This window comes from Mastomys coucha, unplaced genomic scaffold (assembly GCF_008632895.1).
Source record: "Mastomys coucha isolate ucsf_1 unplaced genomic scaffold, UCSF_Mcou_1 pScaffold15, whole genome shotgun sequence".
In the NCBI taxonomy this organism is placed as follows: Eukaryota; Metazoa; Chordata; class Mammalia; order Rodentia; family Muridae; genus Mastomys; species Mastomys coucha.
Window position 1 is genome coordinate 30,340,180 of NW_022196897.1, and position 22,234 is coordinate 30,362,413.

General features: G+C 39.5%; 1 non-coding gene across 1 annotated transcript; it reads left to right on the forward strand.

Annotated features, from left to right (window-relative positions):
* The first annotated feature begins 6,565 nt into the window (after positions 1-6,565).
* On the forward strand, positions 6,566-6,697 carry LOC116092787. Its single transcript, XR_004119492.1, has one exon. It is a non-coding gene; the product is annotated as a small nucleolar RNA SNORA17 (small nucleolar RNA).
* Positions 6,698-22,234: the final 15,537 nt, after the last annotated feature.

Genomic DNA, 22,234 nt, shown 5'->3' on the forward strand with positions numbered 1-22,234 from the left:
GGAGCCTGTGGAGAAGTGCTGAAATATGATGTTTTCTGCCCATGGTGTTGCTGTTGCATAGATGAAGTTACAGCAGCTGTGGTTCCCAGCACCAGGTCAAAACATCGAAAACTCCTGAAAAGATTAGGAGGAGCTAAGTGATATTTCACCCTCTATTTAAGACAAGTATAATCCACTATAATTATTATAATTGTCAATTTCATGGAGTATGAGCCTTCGATAGGTAGCAAAGGGCAGAACTGGAGCCTGGAGCTTATGCTATCCTATCAGAGGAAATCCTGTCAAATAAAATGAATTCACTGTAAACTAAATTTTAACGAAAAGGTTACAATATTTCTTCAGTGTTTTTTTTTTTTTACTACACTAAAATTGTTCTTCTAGTCCATTATTTATAAAGTTGCAGAGACTGAAGCAATTGTAGCCATCACAGAGGTAGTGACCAGAGCTAATGTACAATATTGATGTATATTTTACAGGAACATCGTGAAGTATAATGTACAAGGCAATGTTGTCTCCATTTTAAGTTATTCTTTGATTCATTTCTTTTAAAACTTCATACTTATTTCTCTCAAGTTATTAGGATATATTTTGAAGGTATATTACTTCCTATTTTAGAATATTTTGTTTCTATTTAAACTTTCATATGAGGATTATGGGTGTCTGAAAGTGATTAGATGAAATCTGGATTGGGCACAGAACATAGTAGTGGAATATGGCACAGAGCACCATATCACATAGCCTGATGCCCACTGTCTAAGCAAGGTTTCCTGTTTCCTTGGCTAAGTTTTCTATGAGTTTTCATTTCTGTGCATGAAGTCCTGTAACTAGGGAGATAAGAAACTATGCCAACACTGTCCTTCTCAAAGAAAAAGGGCCGAACCCACTAAACCCTGGGGTCCTGTGACATAGCCCAGTCCAGCAGTGAGAGGTGACTGGATATCCTTCAATGTCTGTTATAATCTCCATAGGTTGTTTCTTCCAATATCCACCCCAGAAGGATTTGGCCAAATGGGAAAGTTTAGAAGCTATTTAGAGAGGTCCACCAAATGAGATATCTCGTGGACTCAGGTGAGTTAAGTGAGGAGCAGGTCTAAGCGGGCACAGCAATTGTTCAGATCACACCCAGAGATTGCCACATCCACTTGTAGAAACAATTTTCAAACGGGAAAAGAGGCTCACTGTCTTTGTCACAAGGTGCTCTTTTATGAAAACACTTCTTTAAAAATTGGCAGCTATTGTATCTGGAATTGAGGGGGAAAACACACACAGGACGAATGAAATTAGAGGCAAATTGTAGAAGTGTCTGATTTTCAGAGTCAATGTGTGTCTTAGGCAATGCTTTGAAGGACCTGATGTTTTGTTTGTTTTTGTTGTTGTTTGTTGTTTTTATTTTAATACTGGTTGATTTATTTTTCTTTTTTTGCCTTGTTTAGTGTAGTGTGTACTCAACTGGTGTAGCTGTGGTCAAATACTGATATCCTCTTCTTGAAGTCTGGAGGATGGACAGTGGTATTGTTATTTGGTCTATGATAGGGACGTGGAAGGAGTGTGAAGCTGCCAGTCTCAATTCCCCAGTCTTTGATGATCCCCTTATGCCCCTCCTGCCTTTTCTCATGAATTTGTCTTCTTGCCCTGGTGTTCACACAATGGCCTTACTTTTGAGTCCCTTTCAAGTCTTCAGCTGTCGGTCTGGATAAATTCCCTGCCATACTCTAGCCTAGTAGTCAGCAATCTGTGCAAACTTGAGCATCTTGTGCCCACCTGTTTCATTTTATATAGAGAAAAGTTGTCCAAGGTATCCTGGGTTTCCTAGTGTTTCCCATGGTGACAATTTCCTAAAAGACATGCCTTGAAAGAAGACTTTCGCCTTGATCCCTCCCTTCCTGTGGGCTGTTTCCAATAATTTCCAAACCATCAGCTAATGTCATGTCACATCAGTGTTTTTTTCTTTAACTGATGATATGTAAATTCTCTCAAGTACTATTTGCGGCCACTCTGGCATCTTTGTGCATGGCAGGCTCTTCAATAGATTTATGAAGGCCTTTACCATATTGTACTTTAGAAAGTAGAACTAGTTCTATGTCTTGCCTCAGAGCCATGTGAACTTGACTATGAAATGTAACCCCTTTGAGCTTTGAACCCTATTACTTGATATACTACCAAATAAAAAGAATAACACTTACTTTGTAGTACTAAGAGAATGAAGAAAAATGATGAAAGAAATTTGTTTTTGAAAATTCTGAGTACATAACAGGTAAGATAATGACCAAGCATAAACCTTAACAGTTGTATGCTTATAGTACTTTCAGCACTTTGCTTCTATTACAATCTAATCCTGACAAAATCCCTGGGTCTAAGGAAAATAAGTCACTTTCCATTGTAGACCTTGTTATTTCTATATTCTTTTAGCAGCTTGGCAGGGACCTGGGCCATTTAGACTTCATCATTTCATGAAAGGAACACAGGGGTTCAGAGTAATGCAATAGCATTAATGTTTCAACTCCCCAGAGAAACTTGGTTTGTTGTACAAAATTTTTAATGCCAATCTGGGGTTTCTAATCCACCTTTGACCATTTAGTTCCCTAGTAAACGACACACAACGTTTATATTTATAATAAGCCTTAATCAGCAAAAGAACTGGGCAGATATCTATACTCTGTTATTATGTGTTTTTCTCAGTTTATAATCCCATTATATAATATGTCATGTTTCCTTTGGGCTTCTCTTAACTCCAATTAACCAGTTACATGGCCATTATCTTAAAATTCTTACATCATGGCAGATTCTTCTCTCTATCTATCTATACCTTCTTACCTCATGTTTCTATTCTGACCCCAAGTAGAATACCTGCCTATGTCTTTTCTACCAAGCTATTGGTGGTTCATATCTTTTTTCACAAATCAAGGATAATTTGGTGTGTGTGGGGTTGGGGGCGGTCACATAGTGCACATGGTCAAATACACACAAACAGATATATACACACAAGATGCACATAAACATACACACACAATAACACTTTCATGTGGATTTTTCCATATATGCACAGTTGCTTGTGATGTGTTCACTAATTTCGCATCTTAAAATCAATTATTCTAAATATTAATGACACTTTTTGATAGCCCCTTTTCTTTCTTTCTTTTTTTTTTTCTTTGGTTTTTTTGATACAGGGTTTCTCTGTATAGCCCTGGCTGTCCTGGAACTCACTCTGTAGTGTAGACCAGGCTGGCCTCAAACTCAGAAATCCACCTGCCTCTGCCTCCCAAGTGCTGGAATTAAAGGCGTGCACCACCACTGCCCGGCTAATGCCCCTTTTCTTATGTGGAATATGTTTATATGAGTGAGAAGAGACATCATTTTGTTCATCTATTAAACTGATTTAGTGTTTCCTGAAATATAAAAAAGATTACTTATTGTACAGAATAGTGGCTGGAGTATGTAGGCAAAGAAATGTAGTGAGGTGACCTACTGTCTATAATCATAGGTCTGATCTCCCAGCAGTGGTATGCAGAATATTGACAGCACAGGCACTATCCTAGGTAGGGTTTTATTGCTGTGAAGAGACACCATGACCAAGACAACATTTGAAAATGGCAACGTTTAATTTGGGCTGGCTTATAGTTTTAGAGTTTCAGTCCATTATCATCATAGTGGGAAGAATGACAGCATCCAGGGAGACATTCTAGTGGAGAAGGAGCTGGGAGTTCTATATCTCAATTTTAAGGCAACCAGGAAACACTGACACCCTCATGCAGCTAGGAGGCAGTTCTCTTCCGCAATGAGTAGAGCCTGGGCATAGGAGAAGACCTCCAAAACCCGCCACCCCCCACAGTGATACACTTCCTCTAATAAGGCCTCCTAGTAGTTCCACTCCCTGTGGGTCAAGAATATTCACACCACCACAGTTACTGAAGCAGACACTGAGCTCCCTGACCTGTCTCTATATTGGCAGGTAGGGTTGTTTCAGAAAATAGATCCTTTAGGTAGTGTCTGAGGAGAGCTGGGTGTATAGCAAAGCCTGAGTGAAGAGAACAGGCAATGGACCTGATAATGGACCTCTTTTCCAGTAGGTTAAAAAAAAATAATGCAGAAAATCAATCTTTTAAATAGTGCTTGAGGTGAGCTAGACTAGAGATAGCAGAATCTCCAAAGGAAGCAGAATTCTAGGTTTACCTCCGTTTCCCATCCGATTGTCTGAGACAGATATGCCAACTGGGCCAATCTTAACTCGAGCACTGCTGTATATTTGTGTGTGACAAGCCATTTCAGTCTCTGCATTTTTGCTTCTAAATTGTAAAATGGAGGGAATAATCACAACCTCATATGCTTATGGAGATTTGAGCAATCATATATATATGCATATATATACACACACACTCAGAATATATACTACTCAGAACATAGTAAATATTGGTAAGAGATTACAAGGAACACAAACAGATTTGAGAAAAGTTCTATGGTCTTTATTCAGTTTTTCCATTAAACTGAACCTTTGTATATAAGAAATATCTAATGGTTGCTAGCTACCACAAGGAAGGCATTGTCAAGCATCAGAAAATCATCGATAATGACAGTTTGGTAGAGAAGACCAACTCACCTCTGGAAGCCACTGCAGAGGTTGTCTGGCAAATACCAGTGAGCATACTACTTTACACTAGTCTAAAAAAGTAAATGTTGATAGTCAGTCTTTTCAAGGAAACTCCTAATATCATCTGCCCTTCTGACTGCACATGTAATTTTAATGTCGGGGAAGCAGGTATTTCAAGGTAAAGAATGAAATTAATGTACTGTTGACTCTCTTTTCTGTATTAAGCAAAGTGACATTGAGAGAATTCTACTTAAGAATGAATCAAAAGCAAGCATTTTTATCTTATGAAGTAGATTGATTTTGTATATGCCTTTAAAATTATCTTTTCTGTTATAACTTATATTCATTTCTTTTTAAGACTAACAGCATTTTAAATTAATTTTACAGTCTCCTTTTTTTTTTTTTACTACAAATGGAATATTTTTTTTCTTTATAAGGAAGATAAGTACACTGAAGACATGGTATTGAAGACTGTGCCCAGGCTGTGGCTAAGCTGCTTAGCATGTAATGAGTATGTTTTGGAAAAAGTACTTGATAGTCTCAGAGTACCTTCCATTTTAATGGCCCAAAGGTTTTAGAATAGGAACATTGTAGTTTGGAGAACTTGTTACTGATGAATGGACTTATTATGGCAAAATGATAATATGTTTAGTTAATATCCCTTATAATAGAGTAAAGATAAATTGATTTATGACTATTAAAGTGTACAGTCAGAATAAACAGCATCAAACTTACCTAGCTACCTGCTAGGCATACAGTTTCTCAGCATATATACACAAGTAGCTGCATAGTGAGAAACTCTGGGCTGAAAGACCCAGCAATGTGTTGTTGATATTCATGATCATTGAAGATTCACAATAAAGAATGTTTGGAAGAACTGATATAACTGACTGTAAATTTATTAGAAAATTTGTCTCCTACTATTAACTCTCATGAAAGTAATATTGAAAGTGACCTTGGCCTAATTATGAATAACTAGAAAGGAAAAGAAAACACAAAATTTCACTTTGAAAAAAATTTTCTATTGTAGGAAAAAATGTGGCTAGTGAAAATTTGATCATTACAATAATTCTGAATTACTGTGCTACTTTTATGTTGACACAAAATAGCTATGTATAAAGCCAACATAACAGACATATAAATTTGACATTTTTCTATTGAATATTTTCTTTATTTACATTTCAAATGTTTTCCCATTTCCAGGTCTCCTCTTTGGAAGCCCCCTATCCCATCTCCCCTCTCCGTGCCTCTATGAGGGTGCTTCCCCACCGACCCACCCCCTCCCATCTTCCTGCCCTAGCATTTCCCTACATGTAACAAACTATTGATATTTATCTTCGAATTTTAAGAACCACGCAATAGCACCTGGACAACTGGTGATGTTTTTGACCTATCTCTATACAGTATGTTAAAGAAAACGATTCATTGCTTTAAGGAAGTACCAGAGGCAGCCTACTGTGAAGAAAAGGCACGCACTTAACCCACAGCTTTGGAGGTTCAGCAGCCTGCACCAACACTGGATGAGCTATGAGTGGTCACTGCTGAGTGTGTTATCTCCTTCTAGATGACAATGGCAGGAACAGGTTCAGCAGCCAGCAAATGCATGGAAACCTAACTGGAATATGTCAAAATACCCCAATCTATTCTCAGCATGGGTCTCTGATTTACCTCAAGACCTTTCAATTTTCCTCACTTCTCAAAGATCCACAACTGCATCACCATCACACTGAGAGCCATGCTTCCAAGGAAAATATGGATCTACAGAGAGAAGCTATGGCATCACACGCCAGATGAGAAGGCAAGTGGTTGACAGACAGCTACTATTGACTGGACTATGGTCAAACTTACCTTCCATAGTGAGAGTCTTCCCGCAGTGATTTTCAAATTGGCTCCTACACATTCAGTGTGGATTGCTGGAGAAATTAGAAAGCCAGGTGGATGAGACTAAAAAGGTCATAAATACTTAAAAAGAAAAAATGGCCTGCCCCTAGAAGTCTTGCAGGTTTGACTGTTGTGTTACATGTTGGTCAGTAGGTGGCAAAGAGGAGATCCTATGCCTGAGCTCAGTGTTCTGACCTATCACAACGTCTGAATGATTAGTAGCCTGACAGTCCTTGAAAAAAGCATAAATCAACCACCAGCCCAGTGCCAGGGGGTCTGACTGGAAGCTAACTTGAGATGACCACCAATATGGTGCCACATAGGCCTTGCTGGATTCCAGGACTGGGAGCGAGCCAGAGACTAGAAGAACCCCACATGGGATTTAGGGCTCTGTTCAGGAGTAAGCCTGAGTCATAGGACCCTCCCATGGGGCCACTTCAGCAGGTTGAACAAAGAAGGAGCAAGCCCAAGATGACCACCAGACTGGCACCATGGGGTCTGGACAGGGAGTTAGCCTGACATGACCACCAGTTGGGTACTGAGATGCCCTGGGAAGGCCGACCAGATAACCACTGCCTATAACCATAATGCATAAGCGAGCAGGGAATAGCACTCCGGAAAACATTTTGGATACTACCCTGGACACTCAAAGAACCTAAATGCCTCTATGAAGAGCAAGTAAATAGTGGAGAAGTGGAAAAGAATTAAAAGATGTGGGCATCATGAAGAGAGGCAGAACTAAAGGGTTGAAGGTAATGAGGAACATCCTGATGTGAGTTATTGGTGATGACACGTGGGACTATAGTAGTGTCCTGGCTAGGTCTGTGACATGGGTACATGTCTGTGTCTGTGGCCCTAAAATGGTAGGGCTCTGTTACCGCCAAAGTCCAGGTTGACATCCTTACTTAGTCTAGGCTGCTGACCTGCAACATGTTAATATCTGAGGGCTATGGAAACTGGGCCTACCTCTTACCTGAGTAGGATGGGGGAGCTGGCCCAGGAGGCATGAGAGCAGGGGAACCGATTCTGCCCATAGCCAGCTGAAGTACTTAGAAGAGCAGCTCCACACACTGCAAGGGGTATAGGTGGCTGGCCATAGTATACAAGTGTGGGAGACCTGGCCCTACTCATTTCCTTTGTGACAGTGTGGAAAAGGGAGAGATACTCTTCACCCCTTTGCCCCTCATCATCTGCTCAGCCACCTGTATGCTAGGCAATGGCATCATCAAGGGAGATATCCTCTCCCCTCTATTTTGGACTTTCGTCTTGCGGCAAGCAGGATAATTGATCCTGACAGGGTAATTAGAGGAGAGCTGGCTTTGCTTCTCAACTGCTGCAGCACTCTGGAGAGCAGGACCTACACCTCACCTGAGAAGCACATTAGATCTAACCTTTATGGTAAGGACATGGGAAAGCCAGTCCTGTGGATAAGAATATAGTTGAGATGGCCTCACCACTAGTTTGCCATTCCGTGACATTGGCAACGGAGGGGTGTCACTCCTCTCTTTCTGTTGGGTTCCTCCCCCATGCCTCAACTCCCTACATCAGAGCTTACAACCGGAGACTGTCAGCTCACTCTCGCCTGCTGTACCTAGGACCAAGGCCCATGGCACGGAGTTCTGCCTTCGAGGATTTTGGAGGAAAGTATGCCTGGTGGCTGAGGACATTGTTGAATGAAAACAAATGGACTGCCTGAGGACATCCGCTGTTGACCTCTACCCAAGCAAACGAGGCAGACCAGCCCCGCGGGTGTGTGTGTGTGTGTGTGTGTATGTGTGTGTGTGTGTGTGTGTGTGTGTGTGTGTGTGTGTGTGTGTGTGTGTTTCCCCTTTGATACTGTTCCAACTCTTCGTGACTCCTCCCACATTGCTTATGTTATGCAAATGTCATTGTAACCGGAGATCCAGTTTTGATTTCTTGTATACATATAAATGCTGAAACCCAAAAATAAAGTGGCAAGCCTTGATTGGAACCCCTCAACTTGGCTTCACATCCTTTTGTTCTCAAACTCTGTATTTCAGGTCCCCTTTTCCCCTTTGGTCGAGAGAGAACCTGGTTCGTGAAACTGCAAAGGGAAAGTTTCATCTTTCCCCTTGCTGCCAGTGGCAAGCAGGAAAGCTGGCCGTGACATCATCAGAGCAAGAGAGCAGATCTTGTCCCTCACCTGCTGAGGCACTTGAGAGAGCAGACCCTGCTCTTCACCTGGGCAGAGTTGGCCATGAATATGGGGGTTACAGCTGAACCTCCTTAAGGGTGTGAGAGTCAACCCTGCCTCTTGTCTGCTGGGCAGTGACCTGAATGAGGGAGCCATGCCCTCTTCCCCTTCCTTGTCCCTCACCATCTATAGCAGGCAGGAGAGCTGACCCTGGGTCATGAGAGTGGGGCTGCTTTGTGGTTGGAATGCTATGTTCTTGAAAAGTCTGGTTCCAAAATTTAGACAAGTAAAACAGGACACTATACTTAGCTCAAGTCCCTTTTACCTTATGTAAGCAATTATATCAGTCCCTGAAGTTATGCATGATAATTGCAGGAGCAGAAAATTGAGAAGCCTTTGGGAATAGGATAGAGAGGCTGAACTGATCTCTCCCCTGGGGCAATTAGTACATATTCCCTTTTTGTGTTTCCTGATAGTACATACAAAAATAATCCTGTGTGCATGGTGTCCCAGGAAATGTTGGAAATCGGGATCAAATATGCCATAGGTAGGTTTCTCTTAGGAAAGTGAAATGTACATTCCTGTACGTAGAAATTATTTGGAAACCTTTTATGAAGTCACTCTAAATTTTTCTTTATCTCTATAATATTTACTTTCTATTCACTTTCCTAGACCTCCCACCATACCTTCAGGGGAATAAATTGGTTTAGATGAGACTATCAGCCCGGATGTGCTGCTGCTGCTATCTCAGCACACAACCCTTATTTTATCATTGCAAATTAGCAAAATTAGAAACAAATTTTTTTTTGGATTCTAGACAATTACATAAAGGAGCATTATGTCACCTGCTAACCCAAAGAATTGCTTTATATACAGAAATAAATAGAAATTCTTTAACCAAGCCAAACAATGTACAGTACAAGCTCGAGTCCTAGGAAAGTGCGACTGGTATGCACCCTGCTGGCAATTCTCCTGCTAATACTCAGTTTCCGAGGTGATACATAAAATCATTTCTCCTGAGAGTTTTCCTTGTGTATCATTACTCAGGGTCCTAAATTTAAGGTTGACACCCACTCTCCAAATCTCTCAGCAATTGGAAGAGAATGTCAGGAACCAAAGCTTCCCTAGAGTCAAACTGTGCATGCAGGACAGTCATGGGCATCGTGGATGCCCAGAACTGGTCTAGACAGGATCATCCATAGAGCATGGCTAATGCTGTCAGACGGTCCAGAGAACAGCCAGATCTTTCCTAGATTCTTTCTTTTTCTTTTCTACACTTGATGATTTTAAACTCAGTTCACCAGAACAAAGCATAAGGAAGTGCAGCAGCCTGTCAGCTACTAGATACTCACAGAGGCATTCACCTTATTTTTAGCATAGTGGATGGTTCAACAGAAGGCTGTGTGAACTCCAGTGGAAGCCCAAAGGAAATTACAATCTTATTGATAAGTCAACTGGAAATTTTGACCTCGCTAACAATTTGACAATTTCTATTTGGAGATTTTAACATCATAACAATTATGACTTTATGGTTTCTCTTCCCAAATAGGCAATTTCATGTATAGTACAGCAGTGTATATTTTGGTATCTTCAGATTTGTATGTTTTTAACTAAAAGCTATAATGTTCTATCACACTGTTGTATATTAACTCTTAAGTTAGAAAACTGGAAACATAGGAGGCATATAGGGCAACCTATGGATGTTCCTTCCCATCTTGCTAGAACCAGAGTTTGGAGTTTGGTAAGAGCCACTTAACGCTTGGTGTTCAGACCACAGTGTGCATTTTGTTTGCCAAAGAAAAAGCAGAAACACTTGTGAAATAAAGCAGAAAGCTCTCTATTATACAGTCTCCATAGTGATTTTTACGTAACAAGAACACCGTAGGAATGGCCATGTTAATGCTGGGATCATTTCTATCCTGATTATCCAAAATTTTCAGCTTTCTGTTATTAACACAGTATGTGCTCCCTACTTTGAATTAAAATTTATTTTACTTTTTATTAAAAGTATTTATTATACTTTTCCATAACTTTTACAGCAAATTATATACTACAATGGAGTGACAAAATACTACCAAATATTTCTGTCTATTTTCCCAGGTTTGTGTTAATTATATTAAAGAAACAGTGTGTGTGGTTTGAAATTGAATTAATCTCACTTCAATAGTATGAATTAATACCCAAAACTTACTGAGGTTACAAGACTTATTATATTATCTCCTCTCAGTAGTGTCATTGTGATGACTGGTTTTGATTTTCTAGCTGATGGGACTTAGACTCACACAGGGAACACATCTCTGAGAATGTCTGTGAAAGCATTCTCAGAGGGGATTAACTAAGAACATAAACCCACCCTCTCCAAATGGCATAAATAGTCTGTGGAAAAGTATTGTGTCTTGTCCATCTGAGTACTTTCTTTGTCTCTGAGGATTCCATCCTGCAGTAACTGACACTCTGGTATAAATCCCTGTGGGTAAACCAATGTAATAAACCATTTTTATAATAAAAACATATACAGTCAGTTTGTTCTGTTCCTCTAGAGAACTCTGTCTAATAATATAAAAAAATAACATAACATGACCCAGGATATAACCCACATAAGATCTGCTAATGAGTTCAAACTGTTGAGGGATATTCTAGTAAGCACTAAATTTCCACAGTGCAGAATGGTTATTTCAGGATCTGATGTGGAGGGAGGCAGGAGGGATGGCCAGAAAGCCATGAGAATAGGGACACCAACCCACCCAGAAAACTTTTGACCCAAAATTTACCTTGTCTACAAAAAGTACAGGCATGGGGAATGGAGCAGGGACTGAGGGAATGGCCAACCAATAGCCAGCCTAACTTTAAACCCACTTTATGGGAAAGTACCAATTTCTGAAACAATGATACTCTGTTATGATTACAGACAGGTATGTAGAATAGTTGCCCTCTCAGCAGACACCCAGCAGCTGACTCAGAAAGATACCTCCATCCATAGCCAAACAGTGGATGGACTTATGGAAGAATAAGAGGAAGGACTACTGTCCCTAAGGGATTAGAAACTCCATAGGAAGTGCAACAGATACAACAAACGAGGACCCTTGGGGCTCTCTGAGACTGAACCACCAACCAAAGAACATACAGGGGCTGGACCTAGGTCTTTACATATACATGTAGAAGATGTGCAGCTTGATTTTCATGTGGCTCCAGAACAACTGGAGCAGGAGCTATCCCTAAAGGTGTTGCCTCTCTATGGGATATGTTCTTCCATCTGGACTGCCTTGCCTGGCCTCAGTGGTAGAGGATACTCCTAGCTTCACAGAGACTTGAAGTGCCATGGTGGTGGCTACGTAGGAAGTAGGAAACCCCAACTTGCTCAGAGGAGAAGAGGAGAGGGCATGGGGAAAGGATTGTAGAGGGGGTGACAGGGAGGAGGCAGCAAGCAGGATGTAAAGCAAATAAATAAAAAAATTATAATAAATAAAACAAAGTTAAATTGAAAAAGGAAAACATGATCCAGGATGTAACTCACATAAGATCTGGTGGTGAGTTCAAATTTCTGTTGTATATTCTATTTAGTAATCATTTAAACTCATTTAATCTTTGAAAAATATTGATTTTGTTCCATCTTCATAACTTGAAACTTTTAAAACATGTAGTCAAATTTAAAAATGAGCCTCATTTTGTTTTTTTTGTTGTTGTTGTTTGTTTGTTTTTTGCACATTGATGTTTTATAACCCTTCCATTTTCAGAGAGTTACTCTTACTATTTCCAAAGATTTCTAGAAAGTATGCAACAGGAGTCTGTGCCTCCCACACAAAGGATGTGCTTCTTCTTGCACCTTGTTTTGTATATGTGTTCATATTTGCATATATTCATTGTGACACCCATCTTGATGAACTGGGTAAGACAGTATTTCTTAGAAGCACTATGACAAATCTATTTTGTTTCTTTTTCTACTTGAGACTACATGAATATCCTGTTTCTCCATAATCTTTCACCCACTAATTTTCATTTGCATCTAGAAGCTTACTTGATATAAATATCATTATGTTGATGAATGATTTTCTTATAGTCCTATTATTTCAACTGTGTAGTTTAACTTCAGTGATATGGGAAATGTTTTTGTTTGATTAGTTTATTATGTTCCTAATTATTAACTGTTAATTTTTGTTTACCAATTCATTTTATTTTTTACTGGAGCCATTTGAAATGTCCCCTATTGTTTACTTCATTTCATTTTCCATTTTTTTCAACTTCTGTCACTGTAAGATACTACAGGCTTCCTCTCTACCTTCATTGCCTGTCCCTATTCCTTCCTCCTGAATCTTTCTACTATTTTTGGAACTAATTGGTTACAAAATAGTGTTTCAAAAACCAGTATCCAGTAACTTACTGCTTTTGTCCCTACTGCTACCAATGATGTCATTGTAGAATTTCAATAAAAAACTACCTTATTTGGCAATAGTTCCTGAAATAAACTTGACTATCATCCTGAATCTTGAGTGTGGACATGTGCTAATACAGCACTTTCTGTTGAATATTAACAGACACTGTGTTGTGGTGAAATTTCACTGTCTAATATATCACACAAAACACTTAGACATCCTACACAAAGATTCACAATATATTCTACTGAAGAAAATTTTGAAGCCCTTAATATGGAAAGTAAACTTACTTGCCAAAGGTGTAGGGAAATTTTAACCCAGGAACATGGCAGCACTAGTAAGGGATCACATCCAAAGAACTTCTAGGTCAGTGTGATATTCCTAGAATGACATACCATTAACCATCCTGGATGGATTATAGATATATCCTTAGTATATATATTTAATCTCCAAAAATGTAGGCAATGCTAGTATGTAGAAGGGAGGAGGCATATTCGAAAGTGACATACAATAGAGAAGAACATAAAATGAATTAGAGAAAGGTTTTGAAAGAAGTTAGAGATAGGATATGCCCAACTCAAATGAAAACAGAGAGGAAGGAGAGGATAATTAAGATGGGGGGGGCAGTTTTACTGTGACAGTTGTACAGAGACAGACTGAAGGTGAAGATAGAATGAGCCTGAGAATGAGAATGAGCCAGAAGTAATCTAGATTGCCTGAGTTAGTTTGAGGGCAAGCAGAAGAATTTGGTGAGATTCCAGAAGAAGCTAGTCTGAGTGAGTCATCTTGGAGAAGAATTTGGGTGGGAACTGCTGAGTTGAATGAGTCAGCAGAGTTCAGAAGACCTAGAAAGGGTGGGTTTATTCAGCAATAAGCCTTGAGACCACAATTATATCAGGTAAATAAAAGTTACTTTTACACAATGGCATTTAGATATTATCTTAGAAACACTATTCCATCCTATCTGAAAAAAAAAATATTACCAAATAGAGCAGCAGGCTGAGGATTGTTTGAAAATTAGATTAGAAAATGTCAGTTCAAGCAAAATTTCCTATTCTAATCTTCTAAGAGTTATCTTGCTTAGTGAGCTGTTGCATATAGGCTACCTCAATTCTGATTCTTCGGATTGAAAACCTAGCATAGTTGTTACTACTGCCATCATAAACTCACTGAAATCTGATAATGGACTAGTTATTTGCAGTCACACCCAAATTTCTCTCCCTCTGTCTCTTTCCAACTTGATACTTGCTCAGAGTTATAGGAAACATGAATGTATTGACATTTTTTTTGTCTTCTCTTATAAAATTCTCTCACTTGCAGACATTCATCTTGGAATCAGGACCTCACATTTATAGCTTTATTTAATTTATTTTGCTAGGAGATGACAGAAACAGTTTCTAAAATAGCATTCAGAATTCTTGAAAATAGGCATCTATTTAGCAAATATAATAAATGGAAAACTATTTTTAACACAAAGATTACAGAATAACTTTGGTTTGTCTCATGTAAATGTGCTTTCAGAGTCTTACTCTTGAATAACAAGAGTAAGCTCACCCTTTCCGGCTCTTCCTGAACTTTGGTTGGCTGGTTCAACTCATCCTTTCTGGCTCAAACTCCTCTACAAGCTAACTAACTCTGACTACTCTCCATTTTTCACTAAATTGCTTGGCTTAGTCTAAAACTAACTCTGTCAATCTATTCTAATATTGTTGTTCCTTCTTATTTGTTGGATTCAACTGTCTCTGCTGACCTATGCTGAACTGTATGAACTCACAAACTCAACAAACTCAACTCCAGTGCACTTCACTCTAGGCACCAACTCCCAGCTGACTGACTTCACTTCCAAACCCATATAACCTCTTCAGTGTGTTCAAACCCCAGACCCAGATGCAAATTTACACTGTCCTGAACTTCAAGGGTGCCTTTATTTAGTATTCCTTTACTCACACAGAACTAGCCCTGCTTTGCCATTGAATGGGCCAATTTGACTTCAAGGTTTAATGGGCAACTAACTTGGACTTGTCTGCCTCAAGAATTTAAGATCTCTCTAGCCCTCATTGATGAGGCCTTATATGCAGACTTGTATCAATTTTGACCAACTTCCTGGGTTTCATTTTACAATATGTAATGACCTCCTGATTACAACAACCAACAAAAGAGATGGCAAAGATGCCACTGAAGAATTTCTCAAGACTCTATGGTATCTGGGGTGCCTTGTGTCCACTAAAAGGCTCAACTCACTCAAAGGCCATTGACTTGAGAAATGAACTTCCTGACTGTAAAATATCCCTGTCAATATCCCTCAAACAGTCCATCCTCTGGATCCCCACACCCATTAGGAATAAATAAGTATGAGAGTTCTTGGTAATGAAGGGCTGCTACCAACTCTTGATTCCTGATTTGCAAAACTGGCAAAAATGATATACGAAGTCACAAAGGGGCCAGAAGATAAGCCTCCTGCTGCCCCAATAGAAAAAGAGGAAAAGGTTTTCATAACCCTAAAACAAGATATGCTGTCAGCACCAGCCTTGGCCTTGCCAGATACCTCTAAACCCTTCCATTTCTTTGTGGCCCAGAAAAATAGGGTGGCAAAAATCATTTCACTCAAGGCTTAATACCATGGAATTGGCACATATTTATCTAGAAATTGGACCTGGTGGCTGGGGTTGGCTGTCAAGTTTGGGAAGAATCACTGCCACTACATTGCTAAAAATAGATTTAGATAATTTGATTCTACAACAAAATCTTATCAATATGGCCTGCATGCCATCAAGCATTTATTGAAAAGCACCTCAACTCTACTATCACACAATCAAGCTCTTTTACTGAACCAACCTGTAGTTTGAATATGCTGGGACCAGGGAGAGGCAATATTAGGAAGTGTGGCCTTGTTGGATTATGCATGGTCTTCATAGAGAAAGTATGTCAGTAAGGTGGTGGGCTTTAAGACCCTCCTCATAGTCATGTGGGAGACAGTCTTCTCTTGTCTGTCTTTGGATCAGACATCTGCCAGAGTGCTGCTAAGCTCTTGATGATAATGGACTGAACCTTTGAACTTGTAAGCTAGCCCCAATTAAATGTTGTCCCTTATAAGAGTTACCTTGGTCATGGTGTATCTTCACAGTAATGCAAACCCTAACTAAGACAAAACCTGAGGTAACTTTCACCCAGCTAGCACTCCTCAATTTCATGTCACTACTTCCAAAGACTCCTACAGGTTCATTATGTGATAGTTTAGAGAAAATTGCACACATGAACAGGATGGGGGCCAATTTAACAGATGTGCTTCTGGAATCTCCCAGTCTGAAGATATTCATGAAAAGTAGTAGTTTCACGGAGGGAGGACAATAGCTAGCTAGCTAGGTGGCTGTGGTGATACTAGAAAAATGGTTCTGAGGACAGACACTCACTCCAGGGACATCAGCTCAAAAAGATGAATTCATACCCCTAACCTAGGCCTTGAATCTGGAAAAAATAAAGCTATCAATATCTACACAGACAACTTATATCCCTTTGCCACCCTCCACAGGGACATATACAGGAAGAGAGGCCTCCTTATGGCACAAGGAAAAGCAATGGAGAGCAAATTAGAGATCCTAAGAGTTCTCTTTGCCCTATGGGACATGAAAATGGATTCTGTGACACACAACACAGGAAACCAGAAAGGGAATTCCAAGGAATAGAGGAAGCTTTTCAGCACTACGAGAGCAGACCTGGCAGTCAAGTAGGCGGCTAGAGCAGAAGAGATAATGGAACTTTTGGCTTTCTCAATCCTAAAATTTTCTGAAACACCAACCAATTCAGAGGAAGATAGCTAATTCTTCCAAAGACTTTCTAACAATTCTACTGAAGAGAGCTAGAAGGTCACCACAGTTAACAGAATTATTCTATCCCACCATGTTTCTCTTTTGTGGGCTTGAATGCCAGAGGCTTCTCATGGAGATCTCTGGGTCAGCTTGGTGTAGGAGCCCTTGCAAAGAGAATTGAGCAAGTACAGGTTGGGCTGGGGCTACAGGTCAACAAGCCAGTGAGGAGTGCAGCACAGCTTCAGGCCACGTTTTGGGAGAGCAAATCTCTTCTCTTAGCAAATCTCTAAGAGTGTTTCAGCTCTTAGAACAAAATGCTCAGTGTTACCCTCCTGGTTTGAGGCCTGCCTCTCATAACCACACCTCTCTGCCCATCTCCTGCTATTTGACACGCCTTCAACCTGGTTCCAGTTACATTCAGAAGTTTACCTCCACAGAGAAAAAAGGAAGTTGCTGATTGGACTGACATGCTGATGTACTTGGGGGGAGTGGTTTTGCCTCAGGTATTATACCTGTTGGGGGAACAAAGGATTATTATTAAAGTGAAGATGACTGAGTGGCCACAGCTCGTGTTGTCTAATTCTTATCCTTCCACGTGGGTAATGCATGGTATGGCTAGCCTACCTCTTCCTATCTTTTTACCTCCTCTTACCTCTTTCTAACTCCATTTTCCAGGTACCTTACCTCTTTTAACGTTGCTGCTGGACAGCAACACTCAGACAATGGAGTAGCTCTTTCACATGCTTTGCTTCCCTGGATAAGATATAAATATCCAGTTTTGGGGGTCATTCAGATTTCTGCAGCAGTTATCTCTCAGTGGTTTGGGCTGAGAATCTTTATTTGCATGTAAGAGGGCTTGACCAAAATTGCACACCTCTCCTGCTGGGCCATTGTGGGGGGTTTGGGCTGAAATCTGAGCTATCATCTCAGGAGCTATCACCAAACACCTACTGTCCCTTGTGAACAAATTTACTCTGGTCAGTGAGTGCTCCAGGGTTCTAAGGTGGCAGCTCTACTGGACCCAGGTTGTCAGAACAGCCCACTGCCCCACACTCTTTGGTTGGTGGTTTAGTCCCTGGAAGCTCTGAGGGTACTAGTTAGGTCATATTGTTGTTCCCCCTAAGGGGCTGCATTCTCTAAATACTTCACTGGGGAACCTGTGTTCAGTCCAACCTCTGTGAGACTCTGCTTCTGTATTAGTCAGGCACTGGCAGAGCCTCTCAGGAGCTAAATAAGGCTCCTGTCAGCCAGCACTTGCTGGTATCCACAATAGTGTCTGGGTTTGATGATTTAATATGGAAAGGATTCCCAGGTGGAACAGTCTCTGGATTGTCCTTCTTTCAGTCTCTGTTCCATAGTTTGTCTCTGAAACTCCTTTAATGGGTATTTTGTTCCCCTTTCTAAGAAGGAATGAAATATCCACATTTTTGCCTTAATTCTTCGTGAGTTTCTTGTGGTTTGTGGATTGTACTTTGTGATTTCCGATCTTCTAGGCTAATATCCACTTATCAGACAGTGAATCCCATGTGTGTTCTTTTCTGATTGGGTTATCTCAGGATGATAACCTCCAGATCCAGCCATTTCATAAGTTCATTGATTTCAATAGCCGAGTAGTACTCCATTGAGTAGATGTACCACATTTTCTATGTCCATTCCTCTGTTGAAGGACATTTCGGTTGTTTTCAGTTTCTGACTATTATGAATAAGGCTGCTATCAACATAGTGGAGCATGTGTCCTTATTATAGGTTGGAGAATCTTTTGTGTATATGCCCAGGAGTGGTATAGCTGTGTCTGCAGGTAGTACTATGTCCAATTTTCTGAGTTACTGACATACTGATTTCCAGAGCAGTCGTACCACCTTGCAATTCTACCAGCAATAGAGGAGTGTTCTTTCTCTACATCCTCACCAGCATCTGCTGTCACCTGAGTTTTTGATCTAAGCTATTCTGACTGCTGTGAGGTAGAATCTCAGGGTTGTTTTGATTTGCATTTCCCTGATGTCTAAGGATATTGAACATTTCTTTAAATGCTTCTCAGCCATTCTGTATTCCTCAGTTGAGAATTCTTTGTTTAGCTCTGTACCCCATTTTTAATAAGGTAATTTGATTCTCTGGAGTCTAAGTTTTTGAGTTCTTTGTATATATTGGATATTAGCCTTCTATTGGGTATAATATTGGAAAAGATCTTTTCCCAATCTGTTGGTTGCTGTTTGTCTTGTTGACTGTGTCCTTATTTTATGAATTCCCATTTGTCAATTCTTGACTTTAGAGCATAAGCATAAGTTCTGTTCGGGAAATTTTTCCCTGTGCCCATGTACTCAAGGCTCTGTCCCACTTACTTTTCTATTAGTTTCAGTCTATCTGGTTTTATGTGGAGGTCCTTGATCTACTTGGACTTGAGCTTTGTACAAGGAGATAAGAATGGATCGATTTGCATTCTTCTACATGCTAACCTTCAGTTGAGCCAGCATCATTTGTTGAAAATGCTGTCTTTTTTCCACTGGATGGTTTAGCTCCTTTGTCAAAGATCAAGTGACCATAGGTATGTGGCTTCATTTCTGGGTCTTCAATTTTATTCCATTAATCCACCTGCCTGACACTGTAGCCATACCATGCAGTTTTTAATCACAATTGCTCTGTAGTACAGTTTAAAGTCAGGGATGCTGATTCCACCAGAGGTTCTTTTTTGTTGTTGTTGTTGAGAATAGTTTTCACTATCCCAGGTTTTTTGTTATTCCATATGAATTTGCAAATTGTCCTTTACATGTCTGTGAAGAATTGAGTTGAAATTTTGATAGGGATTTCATTGAATCTGCAGATTGTTTTTGGGAAGATAACCATTTTTATTTTATTAATCCTGCTAATCTATGAGCATGGGAGGTCTTTCAATCTTCTGAGATCTTCGATTTCCTTCTTCAGAGACTTGAAGTTCTTGTCATACAGATCTTTTACTGCTTAGTTAGAGTCACACCTCAGTATTTTATATTATTTGTGAATATAGTGAAAGGTGTTGTTTCCCTAATTTCTTTCTCAGCCTGTTTATCCTTTGTGTAGAGGAAGGTCACTGATTTGTTGTCTAATTGATCTGGGATTCCTTCAATCTCCATTTAGTTTGATGCTGGCTACTGGTTTGTTGTACATTCCTTTTATTATGTTTAGGTATGGGCCTTGAATTCTTGATCTTTCCAAGACTTTTATCATGAAGTGGTGTTGGATTTTTTTCAAATGCTTTCTCGGCATCCAATGAGATGATCATATAATTTTTTTCTTTCAGTTTGTTATATAGTGGATTACGTTGGTGGATTTCCATATATTGAACCATCCCTTCATCCCTTGGATGAAACCTACTTGATCATGATGGATGATCATTTTGATGTGTTCTTGGATTCGGTTTGGGGGAATTTTATTGAATATTTTTGCATCGATACTCATAAGGGAAATTGGTCTGAAGTTTTCTTTCTTTGTGTGGTTTAGGTATCAGAGTATTTGTAGCTTCATAGAATGAATTGGGTAGAGTACCTTCTGTTTCTATTTTATGGAAGAGTTTAAAGAGTATTGGCATTATGTCCTCTTTGAAGGTCTGATAAAACTGTGCTCTCAACCCAACTGGTCCTGGGCATTTTTTGGTTGGGAGACTATTAACTACTGTTTCTATTCCATTAGTGGATATGGGACTGTTTAGATTGTTTATCTGACCTTCTTTTAACTTTGGTACTTGAAATCTGTCTAGAAAATTGTCCATTTCATCCATGTTTTCCAGTTTTGTTGAGTATAGGCTTTTGTAGTAGGAGATGATTATTTTTTGGATTTCCTCATTTTCTGTTGTTATGTATCCCTTTTCATTTCTGATTTTCTTAATTAGGATACTGGTTCTGTTCCCTCTAGTTAGTCTTGCTAAGGGTTTATCTATTTTGTTGATTTTCTCTAAGAACCAGCTTCTGGTTGGGTTGATTCTTTGTATAGTTCTTTTTGTTTCCATTTGTTTGATTTTAGCCCTGAGGTTGATTATTTCCTGCTATTTACTCCTCTTGGGTGAATTTGCTTCTTTTTGTTCTAGAGTTTTCAGATGTGCTGTCAAATTACTGGTGTATGTTTTCTTCAGTTTCTTTTTGGAGCCATTTAGAGTTATGAGTTTTCCTCTTAGTGTTGCTTTCATTGTGTCCCATAAGATTGGGTATGTTGTGGCTTCATTTTCATTAAACTCCAGAAAGTCTTTAATTTCTTTATTTCTTCCTTGATCAAGTTATCATTGAGTTGTTAAGCTTCCACGTGTAGGTGGGCTCTCTATTGTTTATTTTGTTATTGAGGAGCAGCCTCAGTCCATGGTGCAAGAATGCAAGGAATTATTTCAATCTTCTTATATCTGTTGAGGCTGGATTTGTTACCGATTATATGGCCAATTTTGGAGAAGGTACCATGAGGTGCTGAGATGAAGCTATATCCTTTTGTTTTAGGATAAAAAGTTCTATAGATATCTGTTAAATCCATTTGTTTCATAACTTCTGTTAGTCGCACTGTGTCTTTGTTTAGTTTCTGTTTCCATGATCTGTCCTTTGATGACAGTTGGGTGTTGAAGTCTTCCACTATTATTGGGTTTGGTGCTATGTGTGCTTTGAGCTTTAGTAAAGTTACTTTTATGAATGTAGATGCCCTTACATTTGGAGCATAGAGTTTCAGAATTGAGAGTTCATCTTGGTAGATCTTATCTTTGATGAGTATGAAGTGGCCCTCCTTATCTTTTTTGATCTCTTTAGGTTGAAAGTCTATTTTATTTGATATTGGAATGACTACTCCAGCTTGTTTCTTGGGACCATTTTCTTGGAAAATTGTTTTCCAGCCTTTTTTCTGAAGTAGTGTCTGTCTTTGTCATTGAGATGGGTTTCCTGTATGCAACAAAATGTTGGGTATACCCAGTCTTATAGTCTGTTTCCTTTTATTGGGGAATCGAGTCCATTGATATTAATAGATACTAAGGAAACTAATTGTTGCTTCCTGTTATTTTTGTTCTTTATGTTGGAATTCTGTTCATGTGGCTATCTTCTTTTCATTTTGTTAGAAGATTACTTTCTTGTTTTTTCTAGGATGTAGTTTTCCTCCTTGTATTGGAGTTTTCCATTTATTATCCTTTGAAGGGCTGGATTTGTGGAAAGATACTGTGTAAATTTAGTTTTGCCATGGAATACTTTGTACCTCTATCTATGGTAATTGAGAATTTTACTGGGTAGAGTAGCCTGGACTGACATTTGTGTTCTCTTAGGGTCTGTATGACATCAGCTAAGGATCTTCTGGCTTTCATAGTCTCAGGTGAGAAGTCTGGTGTAAATCTGATAGGTCTGCCTTTGTATGTTAGTTGACGTTTTTCCCTTACTGCTTTTAATATTCTTTAATTTCTTTGTTTTTTGCATTTGGTGTTTTGACTATTATGTGACAGGAGGAA